The sequence below is a fragment of the Jaculus jaculus genome, unplaced genomic scaffold (assembly GCF_020740685.1).
Source record: "Jaculus jaculus isolate mJacJac1 unplaced genomic scaffold, mJacJac1.mat.Y.cur mat_scaffold_34_1_3701052_arrow_ctg1, whole genome shotgun sequence".
NCBI classification, from domain to species: domain Eukaryota; kingdom Metazoa; phylum Chordata; class Mammalia; order Rodentia; family Dipodidae; genus Jaculus; species Jaculus jaculus.
The window spans coordinates 2709961-2726782 of record NW_025423490.1 but is presented as its reverse complement, the minus strand read 5'-3'; the positions used below and the strand labels follow the sequence as shown (position 1 = coordinate 2726782).

Here is a 16822-nt window from a genome sequence, read left to right as displayed (position 1 = left end):
CATGAGGTCAGGTTCCTGAACCTCTGTTCTAGACTCAACATAATAAAAAGGAGACCGGACATAGTTATATTAATAGCCACCACATCCTCCCACCAGAAAAACATACATTCTTATTATCAGACTCGGTCACTCTGTTTAGGGGCTTCCTAGGGAGGAGGTCCCCATCCAGTCGCCTGTCTTTGGAAAGTATCACTGATGAAAGAGACGAATGATCTGGAATGAAACCCATCACGTGGATCTCATGCAGGCTCACTACCCCATGGGTGAGTGAGGCAAGTCTCCACATTACCTGGGGATCCCCTCCTCAGCTGTGGCCACCCCCTGCCCCATGTGTAACCCAGACCTTTTCTGCAATTTGCCTCAGCTCTTGACTTGCATGCTACTGAGAGTAGAAATAAAAATTGTTTTGATACATGAAATTGAAATTCATTAGAGGATTTAAGCATATGGTGTTTTGACCCAAGCAAAATCACACTGAACTGTTCATGTTTTACATCCCCACATGAAATTACACATTGGGACCTATTTCTTGGAATTATGAAACTTTGTGATAATATAAAGTGTTTAACTTGTTCTTGTCACCATCTTGTGTAAACGAGATGGGTTTTCCAAGGAGATGGGGTTGAGACCATAACAAACTTCCGTAAACCCATATTGATAATGTGTGAGCCCTTTTGTGAAAAAAAAAAATCAACAAAGATAATACTGTTGGATTTATACCATAAATACATCTTCATGAGTTCTCTGTGTAGGTTCTGAGAGAAGTAGATGCTGGAGACAGCACTTAGGGTATTGTCTTGCTTTCAGGATGCTTGTAAAATATAGGGTAGGAGACTTGCATGGTCATAAACTTTTGTACTTGCCCCCAGGGCCCCATGGCTGAACTCTTCTAAATCTGGTTAGTAGCTGTGTCTCCTGATGCCAGAATGCACCTTGTGGTTCTGCCTCCTGAATCTCGTTCTTCTGATGTGGTTCTTGTTTCAAACACTTGGCTATATGCATATGAGGCCGAAACTATACCACTGAGATACATCCCCAGACATTCTATTTGCACATTTCCATATAAGTTAAGACCTGGACTCATGTTCCAAAGCACTGTCCCTAAAGAAGATTAGATCATGTGATTGGCTTGACTCAATTGGATTAGATGATAATTGCATCAGCTGTAGTCTTCTTTTTGAGAGGAGGAGCAGCCTTGGGTCTTGTCATCTCAAAAGAAATCCCTCCTGTCAGCCCAGAAGCACACAGTTCAAAGATAGGTCTGTGTGTCGATGCCAGGAAAGCACTGCAGAAAAATAGGAAGGGCTAACAATAAAGAGAAATGGCCACACACTGACTTCTGAGTTGTGGGTGCTTAATGCATTTTAATGAAGATTTTCCCTATGTGGACTATTACTGGCATAATGCCAACTGTTTTTCCTCTCCCCTTCTTCCACAATCTTTCAGGTCTTTTTTTTTTTTTTTTTTTTTTTTTGCTACAAGCAAAACAAAGAATGCTGGTTTAAATAAAGACAGAAAGGTGTGAGAACCCTCCTCTGCCTATCTTCTTCCCTACCTCCTAGGACTACCACTTCAGGATGGTCCACTGCTCTCAGGCAGGGAGGAGGCTGTTCCTCCCAAGACTCTGCCTGTGACCACCTCTTCCATGCTCTGTCTGTGACCCACGGGCCTCTAGAGTGAGGAAGGGTAAGATATAGTGACTTTCTATGTCATTTTCCAAGGGATTCAGCCCCTCTGCATGGCTAAGGGAGCGATGTTCTATGTAGTCTGTTAGAAACAATAGGTCCTAGCAGAGCCAGGCCGTGCTCTGAGCTTCTAGCCTACGTGCACTCACCTCCTCTCCTTCCTTGCTCCTTCATTCTTTCTTCTCACTTGATAGCAACACCTTGTCCTCTAGTCCCTGGCAGTGGGGCCACTCAGAGCAGAGCACAAGGAGGAGGCATGGCTTGTAGGATGGCAGGAGCTTCCCAGAGCCACCACTGCACCCAGTCTCAGTTTGCTGAGCAGGTGTCAGCTGGAAGCCTAACCTGGGGCCTGACTGACAGAGTCCCAAGCCAGTGTTTGCCTGAGGTTCATGAAGGAAGGACAGATTAAAGAATGAGGCCTGACCCCCAACATGAGCCCAGGAGTATTGTGATCAATGCACCTGCTCCTTGTCCTGTAAATCTGAATGTGTTTGAACCCAAGGGAGGAATGAGGATGTGGGCAGCCCAGGGGATATGGGGGCCAGCCACATTTATACAGGGGCACGTGTAAGTACACACACATGTGTGTGCATGTGTGTGCACACTCACATAACCATTCACAGATAGAAGGTCTCCTAGCAATAAATTTATCAAAACCAGTTAACCCTCTGATAGACTACTTGGCACTGAATACGCAGCAACATGGTTAACATTGTATTGTTGTGTATGGACGGCTATGTAGAAAAGAGATCTATAAAATTGCGCAACACCCAATATTACTGAACCCATTTCAGGTATTGGCAGGATGGACATAACCTGCACATCTCTACCCAAGCCTGTTAAAGACATAGGGGTGGGGTCCCTTAGAGAGTCTCCTTAGGCAGGGCAGGACAAGTCCTCCCTTGATTCTGTGCTGCCTGCCCAGGAATCTACAGGAGTTGAGGGTCTGGGAGTCTGGCTGATTGGCGTGGTTTCCTCTGACACAGGCTGCCCATCCTCCTATCCCTGCTCTCCCCACTGGCACCTCAGCTCTGTACTATTGGCCAAATCCATACAAATCCCCCAAACCCAAGAAACAGTCCACTAAAAGAACAATGCTCACTAGCAGAACAACACATGAGCCCCTAAACCAAAGCAGCCCACAGAGCTGTCCCCTCCACAGCCCACGGTTCAAGCCGACTGCTCAGCAGTCAGTTCCTGAGATCCCTGGCACAGCAGAGGCCTTGTTCAGTCCACAACCTCAGTCACACAGGGTTTACCTAGGCACAGGCAAAGACTGGAAGTCGTCTGCAGATGCTGTGGCTCTCCTTCACCCCTGCCAAAGATCAGCTGGTGGACCTGGGGAATCTAGGGCCCAAGGCCATGGGCACCTGGGTCTAGGGAGAAGAACATATAGCCAGGGAACAGTTCAGGGAAAACCATGGAGGATGGGAAGGAAATATGTAAAACCCTCAGTCTTTGCAGCCCTGCTTGCCTTGCTGGCATTGGGGAGGGTCCCTGAACGTGTGAATGGCAGCAGGTAGGTGTGAAGGAGAAGTCAGGCCAGCAGGTGGCAGATGCTGAGCCACATTCAGGGGTGGCCTCCAACCATGGTGGTGTCTGGTTGGCTCCACAGGCTGGCTCGTTGCTTCTGATAGTCGAGGGCCACACCTTGTTGGACTGCACAAATCCCCTCCAGTCAATTAGGGACCTAAGAGCACAGCACAGCAGTTGGTGGTAGTGCCTTTATGGCTGTAGGGGTCAACAGAGGCCTCACTGCCCCTCTTCCTGGAGAAGGGTTTGATGTCATCCTTAATTGTCAGGTTAGAGGTTAAGTGTGAAACCCTGAGAGGTGCAGGATGAACCAGATCGAGAAGAGGCAGATCGCCAACTTCAGCACACTGGCTGGTGTTTCCTTCCAAGCAGAGAGGAAGTTGCTTCTCTGAGAGTGCATTGTCAGGCAGGTGACCACACAGGCAAAGTGAAGGCCCTGAGGAGTGTTAGAGACAGAACAAGCACATAGAAGAAGCAGTAGTTTCAGCTCCCAACACAGTTGTCCACCCTGGGGCAGGCATGGTCAAGTGGAGTGGCCAGAACATCTTGCATCTTGCAGGTGAAATTGTACTTCACCTGTCCGATGATAAGATGATCAGCACCTCCTCCATCTGAGTGGGTGGCCGCTGTGTGGAGCTGCCAGTGCTAGGAATCTGATACTTCAGATCCTCTGCTTTACAGATGGTGGCCCAGGGCAGGACTCATAGGTTGGTGAAGCTCATTTGCAGCAGACAGCTCATGACATTGAGGAGAAGAGGAAGAGGTCATCAGTGGTGATGGGGATGACCAGGGTGAGTTTCCAGACCAGTGGAGTGTGACAGATTGCATGGTGGCATGAATGTACAGATGCCACCATGGCCAGCCAGCATGAGGGGCATGCCTCCCACTCACCATGAGGGCTCTCGCTGCCTCTGCTGCTCCAGTACAGGGTAGTGGGTGTGGGCCCTGGCCATAGTGGAGCTGGAAGAGCACTGACTAGACTGAGCTGTGGAGGTCTTCCCCTTTTATTTAATATTTAGTTTATTTATTTACTTACTTCAGAGACAGAGAGAGAAATAGAGAGACAGAGACAGGCAGAGAGGGAAGATGGACACAACAGGGCCTCCAGCCACTGCAAATGATTTTCAGATGTAAGTACTTTGTTGTCTTTCATTCTTTTGTGGGCACTGGGGAATCGAACCTGGGTCCTTAGACTTCACAGGCAAGAGTCTGAACTGCTAATCCATCTTTACAGACCCTCCTCTGCTTCTTGATGTGAGCCCTATGGCTTTGTCATGCTAGTTTTTTTTTTTTCCTGCAATTGCCTTGAGAAACCCATAACCTGAGATTTAAAGCTCAGAACAAATGTGAGTACAATAAATATGAAATATTTTGAGCAAGCTAAACTGCCTTTAACAAGGGCTGATTGTGCCTGACACACCTTTAATCTGAGCACTCAGGAAGCAGAGGTAGGAGGATCACTGTGTTTCAGGCCAGCTTAGCACTACAGCAGTTTTGAACCACAAGGCACATTGTTACCATCAAGAGACACAGCCTCCAAGTAGATTGCATGATGCATAGAGTGTGACCCTGAGTGCACAGCGTAAAGGTCCTGTAGGGAACAAGCTTCCCTCTTCTCCCTTCGCCCAGTATCCTGAAGCAGCACGCTGACCCGTGTGTTCTCTCCAGCATCCACCTCTATGAGCAGCTGCTGATTTCTTCTAATTCCACCCTGCCCCACAAAAATAAATGACACATGAGAGTTAGTATGGAGTGAGATAAAATACTATTTCATTGTAAACACAACATATTTTTCATAGAGTGTTAATGTAAATAATTATAAATGGAAACATGATCACCAAGGTTGATAAACAAAGAAATATGGCCCAATCTGTGAATTTCTACAGCATGAGTAGGACGACCTATGCAGCTGGGTGACTTGTTTTGATGAACTTTACAATAGTATGTATTGATACCAGCAGTAAAATTTCATGTCACATGTTCAAAAATAGTTTTGTGTTCTCAGTCAGGGATTCCCAAACCATATGCCAAGGAAGTCTGGACTGACACTGTGGAGATGAGGACAGAGGCAGGCCACTCCATGCTTCAGCATCACAAGACCCATGCAAACTCAGAATGTGCACAGGAAACTGAGGGACCACAGTGGGCAGTTTGTGCCCCCACCAGATCAGGAGAACCCCTGGTAAGTGGATGCTTGAACCTCTCAACAATTGAGGGTAAGGCCACCATGAGTCTCAGATCATGGGTTTGGTTGCATATTGCTGTCTCTTTGATCAGTGATCCTCCCCACTCCTTCAATACTTAACTGGGGACATACTCACTGGGCAGATAGGTCCATAGAGTGAAAACAACACATGCAGATGCTATTTAGTTTCATTTTGCCAAGAGTTTGTTTACTGTTGAAATCTGGATTATTTTCCTCACCCTTGGACCCTTTGATCTTCTGGTCCTTCCATCCACTGTCCTTTGCATGGCAGTATTGGTAAAACTGTCTATTTTCACCATAAATGGCATTACTTTGGTAATGTTTCCAGTTACAAATTTTACATCACTTTTGTTGTGAGCCCTTAGCTTTTGCATGCTACTTCTCTCCATGAGCCTAGTGAAATAAAAATGTATACCCTGTGATTTAAGTCATAGAACAATTAAATAAAAATAGAAATATGGAATCTATTTTGTATATATATATATATATATATATATATGTGTGTGTGTGTGTGTGTGTATGTATATAAGTTTCACAGGTCATTGCCTTAACTGCGAAAGCACCTCTGCAGCCCCCTAATCCATTATATGTATAGATAGATATAGACATAGATGCAGAGGTGCTTTCGCAGTTAAGGCAATGACCTGTGAAACTTAAAGACACAGGTTTGATTCCCCAGGACCCATGTAAGTCAGATGCACAAGGATGCATCGTTCTGAAGTTTGTTTACACTGGCTTGAAGTCCTGCCATGCCCATTCTCTGTCTCTCTGTATGTGCCTCTCTCTTCCAAATAAATAAATGCACAAATAAATATTTTTAGAAATAGATATCAGTGGCTGGAGAGATGGCTTTTTGGTGAAGGTGCTTGCCTGAGAAACCTAAGGATATAAGCCAAATGCACAAGCTCATGCATACACACAAGATCACACATGTGTACAAGGCAGCACTTGTCTAGAGTGCCTAGAGTCTCTAGCGTGCCAATTCTCTCTATCTCACACTCTGCCATTTTAGAAAACAAATACGAATTAGGACTGGAGAGGTTGCTTAGCAGTTAAGTTGCTTGCTGCAAATACAAAGGAACCAGATTCAATTCCCCAGTACCCAGCTAAAGCCATATGCACTAAGTGGCACATGTATCTGTAGTTTGACTGCAGTGGCTCAAGGCCCTGTAGCACCTGTTTTCTCTCTCTATCTGCTTCTCTCTCTCTTTCTAAAATAATGTAAAAATTCCCCTTACCTGTATGTTACAAATAATGTAAGGTTTTTAATACCATTTTTAAACTACACCTATTTTGCTAAAGGCAAAGGGAACAGATACAGTCCCATTTCTCTTCTGTGTGCACAAAAACAAGACATAAATAACAGCCAAAACCAATGAGGAATTTGATGATGTACTCATTGTTAATTAAATTAAATATTTTGGTCTCTAACCCCTCCAGGTTAAAAGTCCACAAGATATGATGGATGGGCCTTCTAGCTTGCTCTACAACCTTGATAAGTCATTTTCATTCTTGATTAGGGAGGACAAGGACACCCAGAGACTGCACTGAAAAAAAATCAGTGGACAATTTTCAAGAGGAGAGTCATAACAGAGGAGAAATCCTCAATGCTTCCAAGGAGGACCTCATGGTTAGCATGACTGACTTGTCTCAGCGGGTAGTGCAAATGCTCAGAGCCATGAAACTGCTCCCAAGTCCTAAGATGTCTCCCCTAAAGGGCCACAACTGACCTTCAAGAGTGCAAGTAAAGTTAAAATTTTTGAAGACTAATTTGTTCTTAAGCACTCAACTGAAATTGTAGGCAGATAATAAGGTAGAAGGCTTCGATATCACAGCTCAGTCAGTGACTTGATGGATGGGCTCACAACAACTGAACAATATCCATGCCACAGTCAAGTTCAAATGATATTCATATATTCTGACAATGTCTCACCTGCTTTATAAGAACAGGAATAGACCATGCAATTTAGTAAACAGTTCTAAAACCAGACCTCAAAGTTCCCAGCATAAAAAGATTATACCTATTAGAATCATAGTAGAAATTCTGTTAATCCTTAGATATTCTACGCTAAATGGCTGTTTTTACCATAGGTAGCCTCCTCTGTGTCCTCCCCCCTCCAAAGGGATGCTTCTTGGTGGGGATTATGGGTAATGCATTGGGGGGAGGTAGCCATCAGTTAATGGGGAAGAGCCAATGTCTGTGTGCATAATGTCTATTTTCACCCTAAATCCCACTACATTGGGAATGTTTTCAGTTATATTTTTTATTCCAGTTTGGTTTTGAGCCCTCAAGCTTTTTCATGTTACTTCTCCCCATGATCTTAGTGAAATAAAAATGTATAACTTGTGATTGAAACCATAGAACAATTAAATTAAAATAAAAAGTGAACATAGAATATTTTATATATATATATAGATAGATAGATAGATAGATAGATAGATAGATAGATAGATATAGATATAGATATAGATATAGATATAGATATAGATATAGATATAGATATAGATATGGATTAGGGGGCTGGAGAGATGCTTTCACATTGGCCTCTGAATCCTAAGGACATAGGTTTGATTTCCCAGGACACTTGTAAACCAGATGAACAGGGTACATTATTCTGGAGATTGTTTGTAGTGGCTTGAGGTCCTGGCATGCCCAATCTGTCTGTCTGTCTGTCTGTCTGTCTGTCTGTCTGTCTCTCTCTCTCTCCATTGCCTCCCTCTCATAAATAAATGCATATATAAACATTTTTTTAAAAGATACAAATTGATTATGTCTGGCTTGGCTCCACAGGCTGGCTCATTGCTTCTGGTAGGTGAAGATAACACCTTGTCAGACTGCACAAATCTCCTTCAGTCAATCAGGGGCCTCAGAGCACAGCACAGCATCTAGTAGTAATATCTTTATTGTTGGTGGGTTGACAGAGGCCTAGCCACCCTGCAGGATGGATAATCATTTGACATCATCATTAGGTGTCAGGTTGGAAGTAAGTGTGAAACCCTGAGAGGTACAAAATGGACCAGATGTAGAAGGGGCAGACCACCCACTCCAGCATGCAGGCTTGTGTCTCCTTCAGAATGGGGAGGAAGTTGCTTCTCTGAGAGCATAGTGTCAGGAGGGTGACTAAATAGATGAAGATGAAAGCTGTGAGGACTGAGAGGGAGAGAAATAGCACACAGAAGAAGCAGTAGTTTCATATCCCAACACAGTTGGACCAAGGGGCAGTGGTGGTCAAACAGTGTGGCCAGAACATCTTATATCTTGCAGACGAAGCAGTTCTTAACCTGCCTGATGATCAGCACCTCTTGTGTCTGAGTGGGCGGCTGGTACATGGAGCTGTGTGTGTTGTTGATCTGTTTCTTCAGATAGTCTGCTTCACAGATGATGGCCTGAGGCAGGATGCAGGGTTGAGGTTGAGGAAACTCATCAGCAGCAGATAGCTCATGACAAAGAAGAGAAGAGAAAGAGATAGTCAGTGTTGATGGCTATGGCAAGGGTGAGTTATGGGCCAGGTAGGGACAGTGGAAGATGAGGAATTGGTGGCATGAATGCAAAGATGCTGCCATGGCCAGCCAGCACGAGGGGGGAAATTCTCACTTCCAGGGCTCCTGCTGCCTCTGCTGCTCCAGGGCAGGGTGGTGAGCATGGCCCTGGCCATAGTGGAACTGGGAACTGGAGGAGCACTGACTGGACAGAGCTGCAGAGGCCCTCCCTTTTCATTCAGTATTTTATTATTTACTTCAGATAGACACACACACACACACACACACACACACACACACACACACACACCCAGAAATCGAGAAGGAAGATGAGCATGCCAAGCCTCCAGCCACTGTAAACGAACTCCAGATGCATGTGCCACCTTGTCTATTAGACATATGTGGGTACTGGGGAATCGAACCTGGGTCCTGAGGCTTTGCAGGCAAGAGTCTGAACCACTAAGCCATCTTTCCCACCCATCTTTCCCCTTTTCATGTGAGCCCTATGGCTTTTCATGATTGTTTTCCCCATGATCACATTGAAAAATCTATAAATCTGTAATTGAATCCAAAGAACACACATGGTTACAATGAGTCTGAAATATTTTGAGCAAGCAAAACTTCCATTGACAAGGGCTGGGTGTGTCCACCTACACCTTTAATCTGAGCACTCAGGAGACAGAGGTAGGAGGATCACTGTGAGTTCGAGGCCACCTTGGGGCTACAGCAGGTTTGAACTAGAGAGGGCATTTTTACTGTCAAGAGACACAGCCACAAATTATATTGGATGATGCATATCATGTGACCCTGGGTGCACATATGAAAGTCCTGTAGGGAAACAAGCCTCCCTCTTCTCCCTTTGCCCAGCATCCTGAAGCGGCACACCGACCTGTATGCTCTCACCAACATCCACCTCTCTGAAAAGCTGCTGATTTCTTCTAATGTTTCCCCCCAAATTGGTACATGACAGAAATATGGAGTGAGATGAAACAACAGTTCGTTGTAAGCACAACATCCTTTTCAGAGAGTGGTCATGTAAACAATTATAACTGAAAATATAATCATCAAGGTTGGTAATACAAAGAAATGTGCCCCAATCTGTGAATTTTATGTGGAGGAGTGGGAAGAGCTAAGCAGCTTGCTGATTTTTTTCTGATGGACTGCACAATATTATGTACTGATACCAGCAGTGACATTTCATTGCCCATGTTCAAAAATAGCTTTGTTTCTGTTCTCAGTCAGGGATTCCTAAACCATGAGATGAGGAAGACTGCCCTGATGATACTAGGTGAGACTATAGGCAAGCTATTCTAAGAGTCAGCACCTCAGAGCCATGAAAACTCAGAATGTGCACATGAAAGTGAGGGCCCACAGCAGGCAGTTTGTGCTCTCACCCAAAGAGGAGAACGGCTGGGTAAGTGGAAGTTACCTCTCTCAATAATTAAGGGCAGGGCCTACATGAGTGCCAGAGCATGGGTTACATGACATATTTTGTCTCTTTTCCAATCCTTCAATAACTAACTGGGGATATCCTCACTGGGAAGATGGGTCCATGGACTGCGAACAACACATTCAGATACAATTTAGTTTCTTATCTGCCTATAATTTGTTTATTGTTGAAATATGGCTATTTTCCTCATGCTAGGACCCTTTGATCTGGTCCTTTCATCCACTGCCCATTGATAAGGCAGTATTGGCAAAACTTATGGCTATTTTCAACATAAATATCACTACATTGGTAGTGTTTTAAGTTATAACTTTTCCCCAACTTTAGTTGTGAGCCTTAAAGTTTTTCCATGTTACTCATGATCTTACTGAAAAAAAAAATTATAACCTAGGATTGAAAACATTGGAAAATGTGATTACAATAAAAGATATATATATATATATATATATATATATATATATATATATATATGTATATATATATATAAAACCAGAGAACAAAATGAACAGTTCAGGCAAAACAACTCAGACTAGATGGATGTGCTCACAATAACTGAGTGATATCCATGCCAACATCAGGGTCAAATGCTATTCACATATTTTGACAATGTATCATCTGCTTTACAAGAACAAGCATAGATCATACAATTGGGTACACAGTTCTAAAATGAGACCTCAACATTTTCAGCATATAAAATTATACATATAAGAATCCTAATAAATATTCTGTTAATCAGATATTCTATACTAAACTTGTTTTAAACTTAGCTCCTTTGGCTTTCACTCAGCTCACACTCAGAGTGTCCTGAGACAATCTACCTCCCTGTACCTGGGTTCCCTTGATCTGCCTCCAAGGCATAAAAATCTACAAGAATGAAAACACTAAGACTTCCTGTCTGGGATGTGCCAACTACCCCTTAACTCCTTGATTTCATTCTTTCTCCTTAACATTATCTTCCAGGGCTGTCTTCCTGCACTCCACCAATGCAGTTCCAATGTCCCTTCAACCCCCAAGAGAAGGTTCCCAACTGCCACAGCAAATAACTCCTCTCAGCATGAAAAAGCCAGGTTGGTCATGGCCCCAATTCCGTAACAGAAATTAGGATTACTTTTTCAAAGTGTAGTTGAGGCAGTTTAGGGTGATTGGGCATCCAAAATTAAAAAGCAGATATGTTCTTGGGCTTGGCTTTGTAGTCTCCACTTTGTTAGAGAACACAGAAGGGCCTGGTTTCTCATCACTTACTGCTAAAGGAGGTCCCTAGACCTCTTTGTCCATAAACAACCTGAGCCCCTCCCTGGGAAGGAGCATTCCTGGAAGTTTTAAATCTGATCTTGGCATTGTGGTTAAATACAGGCTCCAAACTTGGCATTATGGTTGATTAACTGAATCTTCACTCAGAATCTATAAATGATTGAAACTTTGGTCACACAGTGGTATTTAACCTCACTTATCTCCCTTGTGGCAGGAGCTCTCAGTGTTTCCTCATCTTTCCTTCTCTCAATCTAATTTTTTCTAAAAAATTGTCTCCCAGGACTGTCTTCCTGCATTCCAATAATGAATGTTCAGTGCACCTCAGACCAACTAGAGGAGTTTCAAAACTTCCACACTCAACAGAGCCCCTAAGTCTCTTTATACCTTACCCTCTGGTTTTCAGAATTTAATTCTTAAGCTTCATAACACAAAAATCAGGGTATCCTAACTTTTTGGTGTGTTGGTGTTTATTGGTGTATTGGAGATGAAACATAAATTTTCCTTATCATCATTTTCCTCCTTTAAAATTTTTTTGTTTATTTTATTTTTTTGTTTGAGAGCGACAGAGAGAAAGAGAGAGAGAATGGGCATGCCAGGGCTTCCAGCCACTGCTAACAAACTCCAGACGCATGCGCCCCCTTGTGCATCTGGCTAACATGGGTCCTGGGGAATTGAGCCTCAAACCAGGGTCCTTAGCCTTCACAGGCAAATGCTTATCTGCTAAGCCATCTCTCCAGCCCCATTGTCCTCCTTTAGTACTACCTCTTGATGACCTACTTGCCATCTACTTTCTGAACACATCACATAACAGCCATATCATGTATGTTTGTATGCTTTGTACATTGGATCCAAGCACCCCAGCATCTCAATGTATGTCCATATGATGAGAAGTCATGGAGTGAAAACACTCAGAGACATATCCAGGAGTTTGTGAGATCACACCCACATGCCAGGACGTGCAAACAGCATCCTTCCTAGTCCAGATAAGAATATTAATGGACCTGGGCATGGTGTTGCACATCTTTAATCACAGCACTTGGGAGGCAGAGGTAGGAGGATTTCTGTGAGTTCAAGGCCACCCTGAGATTCCATAGTGAATTCCAGGTCAGCCTGGGCTACTGTGAGACCCTACCTCTAAAAGCCTATATATATATATATATATATATATATATATATATATATATATATATATATATATATATATGGAAAAGTGCTAGAGAACTATCTCATTACCCCATGTCAGTGTCCCAAATAAATGATCCCTGAGACTTGGACAATGACACTCAGCCCAACAGGTTGTCTGCAGCCTCTCCCTCCCAGGACCTCAAGATCAGACCAGTGCTGGGTGGGTTTTAGTGGTTGCAAAACATTTTGTAGTAGGACAGAACTTTAGATTATGATAGCCACATTGTAGATACTGAAGCCGCATTTTTGTATTTGCTGAAACAGACTGCTGTTCCACATTGTCAGGAGGTGATAGATAGAAATTAGTGTCATTACAATGGCCATGGAGGCATCATGCCAGGAAGGGATGCTATCTAAGTGGCTGAGCTGGAGGGGTGCAAAGTTGTCCTATTTCCAAAAGGAATGTGAAGGTTGTTTCCTGAAAACCCAGGCTTCCTTCTCTCCCCAGCTTCCTCCTTCCTGCATCTCACAGCTTGGCACTCAGTAGTTTTTCAACAGTTCAGAGGAAGCCCTTACCCTCTGCAGAGTTCAGATGCAATTCCTACTCCTGCCCTTCATGATCACATACTATGCAAGCCCCTATTCTCCCTTTGATACTTCATGTAGACATGTGTCTCTGACTCCCCTTGGTGTCTGTTTGGTTGTCGTTGAAGTTGATATTTTGTATTTGATGACTCAGAGCCAGGGTACTCTTGATCTCCATATTAAGCCATCCCTTTTGTGTGTCAGTTTTAGGTGTGACAAGGTACACTGGACTAGAAGTGGCAGTTGCAGCCCAGCTTTCTCATGGTGGTGGCCAATTGCATTCTGACCTGAGGTCTGGGGAGGATCCTGCTTCTTGGTCCTGTAGCCAGAGCTGCAGACAAGATTGGAGTCCTGGGCAAATCTTCATGAATCCTGGACACTTTGCTGGATTTTTCAGTGTGAAAGTTTCCTATGGCAATGAACTTATTGAGCCTCTAGATCTAGAGAGAGTTAATTCAGGTGTCTTATATCTGTTATAATTAGGAAACTCAAGGGTACATGACTTTCTCAATGTTGCATAGTTGGGAAGGAGACACACAAGTGCTTTCACATGAAAGCTCATGTCTTGACCATGTTCACTTTCTTGGGAACTGAGTAATGCTGTAACCCAAGGCAATGTCACACAAGGAGAAGGCCAGATGCTCTGAGATGTATTCATGGCACTCAGACCCTGGCGTGTACCCTTAGAGAGGGTGAACTGAAAAAAATCACATTTCTGCCCTTTACAGCCTCAGGATTTTCATTGAGATGAGAAGCAGTCAGGAAGCTGAAAAGAAACATCAAGGTAGATGGAGAGATGGCTCAGAGGGTGTGAATGTTTGTTGTATAAGAATGAGTTCCATTCCTAGCACCCATTTAAAAATCCAGGCAAGGGAGGTTGGAGAGATTGTTAAGAGGTTAAGGCATTTTCTGTAAAACCTAAGGACTGGGATTTGATTACCCAGTACCCACGTAAAGCCAGATACACAAAATGGCACATGCACCTTCAGTTTGTTTGCAGTGGCTGGAGGCCCTAGAGTGCACATTCTCTCTCTCTCTCTCCTTCTCACTATCTATACAAATAAAATAAAAATATATTTTAAAAGTTCAGGCAAGGCCATACATGGCTATAACCCTGGCACTAAGGATTGGCAATAGGAGTATTGTTGCAATGACATGGGTATCTAGTATAACTGAAAAGCTGTAAATTCCATGTTTGGGACCCTGTCTTAAGATAGTTGAGAGATAAAAGAGATCATCTTATGTCCTTCTCTAACCTATACACCTTTATGCATTGGGTGTATTCTCCTACACACATGAATGCACACATTAATACTACATTACACACAGACAGCCAGACTCACACACTGAGAAAGAGAGAGAGAGAAATAGAGAATAAAACCTGATAGCATCTTTCTGGACGGCATTCTGTGGATATGGTATCTGTCCACAAGTTTCCCATTCTTTGCACCACTTGATACAGTTACAGACTTTTCCCCTAGAAACAGTTTGAGCCTTTTGCTCTCTGCTACAGTCTTACTGAAAATGAGTTCCCAAACCTGGTTGGCTTGATATCTGCTTTGGCATGCTCAGGCATTGGGGCTGGACTAGGGGTTGTCCCATACAAACTTGTACGACCAGGGAGGAGTCAGGATGTGAGTCCAGCTAAAAGCTTGTCAAAGAATTTAGCAGTCAGTGTAAAGCCAAGATACTGAATAAAGGATCCAGACATGTGGTGTTGCTACCAATGTTTGAGCAGGTCGAGATTTGGAGTGAAACAGTGCTGGAAACAGCAAGCACGCCATTTCAGGATCTTGAGGAATCAAGCACTGAAGAGCCGCATGACACTGTTCCAGCCCAGCTGTTTCTTCCTTGGAGTCCAGTGTGGCTCCTCTACAGAAACATCTTTGGCTCTCTGCACTACAGATATCTATGGTTTTCTGTATGTTTGTCTTTTTCTGTCTTTCACTTGGTGCACCAATCTCTAAGTTTATTTTTCCAGCAAAAATTGATGTTAGTGAATCATTGGTCAAAGTATCTGAAAGAAGCTCTGGCATTGAATTGGAAAAACAAGAAAATTGGTCATAAATAATTGTTTTCCTTAAAGACCTTAAAGAAAGTTAGCCATGGTTTATAGTACACTGAGGAGGAAACAATGAACCTTCTGGAACAATGTAAAAAATTGTTCTATGACTAATTTTTCTGAATGGTGGCAATTGCAGCAAACTATGACTCTTTACCAATAATCTTTAAGGAAAAACAACTGAGGTCAGAAAGAGCTCAATCAGGGGAACAAAAGTCTAAGGACTAGACTTCCAGCCAAGATGTGACCGCCTAGCTACGCTGCAAATACTGGGGAAAGAAAGGCAAGAAATTAAGGGTTATCAGGGTCTTCTTGCCAGTGGGAGGGCACAGAGTGTGGAAAAACAGGGAATCGCAGATCCCCTCTCTAGTGGGTAGTCTACCACCCCCATACAGCCACTGTGCCCTGCCCCCCAAGCGGCTGTGCTCCAATGGCGTGCCTGCCAGCCTGCTGCGCTGTGCTCTGATCACACACCCGCTGAGACCTCCACTGCGTGGGGACCTCCGCCATTGTGCTCTGATCATGCGTGCCAGCCCACCATGCTGTGCTCAGTTCACACACCCGCAGGAACCACCTCTGCTGTGATTAGGTGGCTGCCAGACCCCCCGCTGCTGTGCTCCGATCACACGCCTGCTGGCCAGCCTCTGCTGTGCCCTGATCCTGTGCCCACAGCAGCAACCTCTGCACTACAATTGCACGTGCAGTGGGCCCAGTCCCACAGCAAGGGCCACACAAGCCCACACTGAGTCACTAGCACCAGCTCAGGTGCTATCCCCTACCTGTCTGTCGCCACCCATCCCCCACTCCCCTGTGGCAGGAGAGCGCAGACTGTTTGCAAGTCCAGTGTTCCCAGCCAGAGTTCGGGCAGCTTCAGGGTTTGCTACCTCAGTCCCCTTCCAACCTCAAAGGCAGGCAGATTTGGTGCATTAATGGGTGAGAATTCAGGCAACTTTGGTGACCCTGTTACACAGTAAATAGGCTGCTTTGGCAAGAGAGAGCAAAAACCCAGTCTGCTTGGCAAGTGCCCCAAGCTGCCTTGCATTCTCATTGAGCTAGAGCCCAGGCTGGTCCACCCACCTATCCACCCATACACTGACATGGGGAGACCACAGTGCAAAAGAAATAACATGAAAAATAAAATGCAAGAAAATCCAGATAGATCACCCAGTCCAATAAGGATTATATCTAACCAAAACATAGAAGAATGTTTAGGATCAGAACATCAAGTGGAAGCTATGAGCAATGCAACCCTGACCAACCTACTGCTAGAACTTGCAGGAAAGCAACAAAGGACCAGTAATCATGTGGATGCTACCATTACTAAGCTAGAGCAATATAAAACACTGGAAGGAATTCAAAGAGAGCTAAGAGAGTTGAGGGAAAGTGAAAAAACAGAGGACCTTAAAAATCAGCAGGCAATACTAAATGAAGACATAAAGAAATGCAAG

General features: G+C 44.1%; 2 pseudogenes; both read right to left on the bottom strand.

Moving 5' to 3' along the window:
• Window positions 1-3255: 3255 nt before the first annotated feature.
• Window positions 3256-3958, bottom strand: LOC101609649 (annotated as a pseudogene).
• Window positions 3959-4701: 743 nt separating this feature from the next.
• On the bottom strand, window positions 4702-15884 carry LOC123453249 (annotated as a pseudogene).
• Between the last annotated feature and the right edge of the window lie 938 nt (window positions 15885-16822).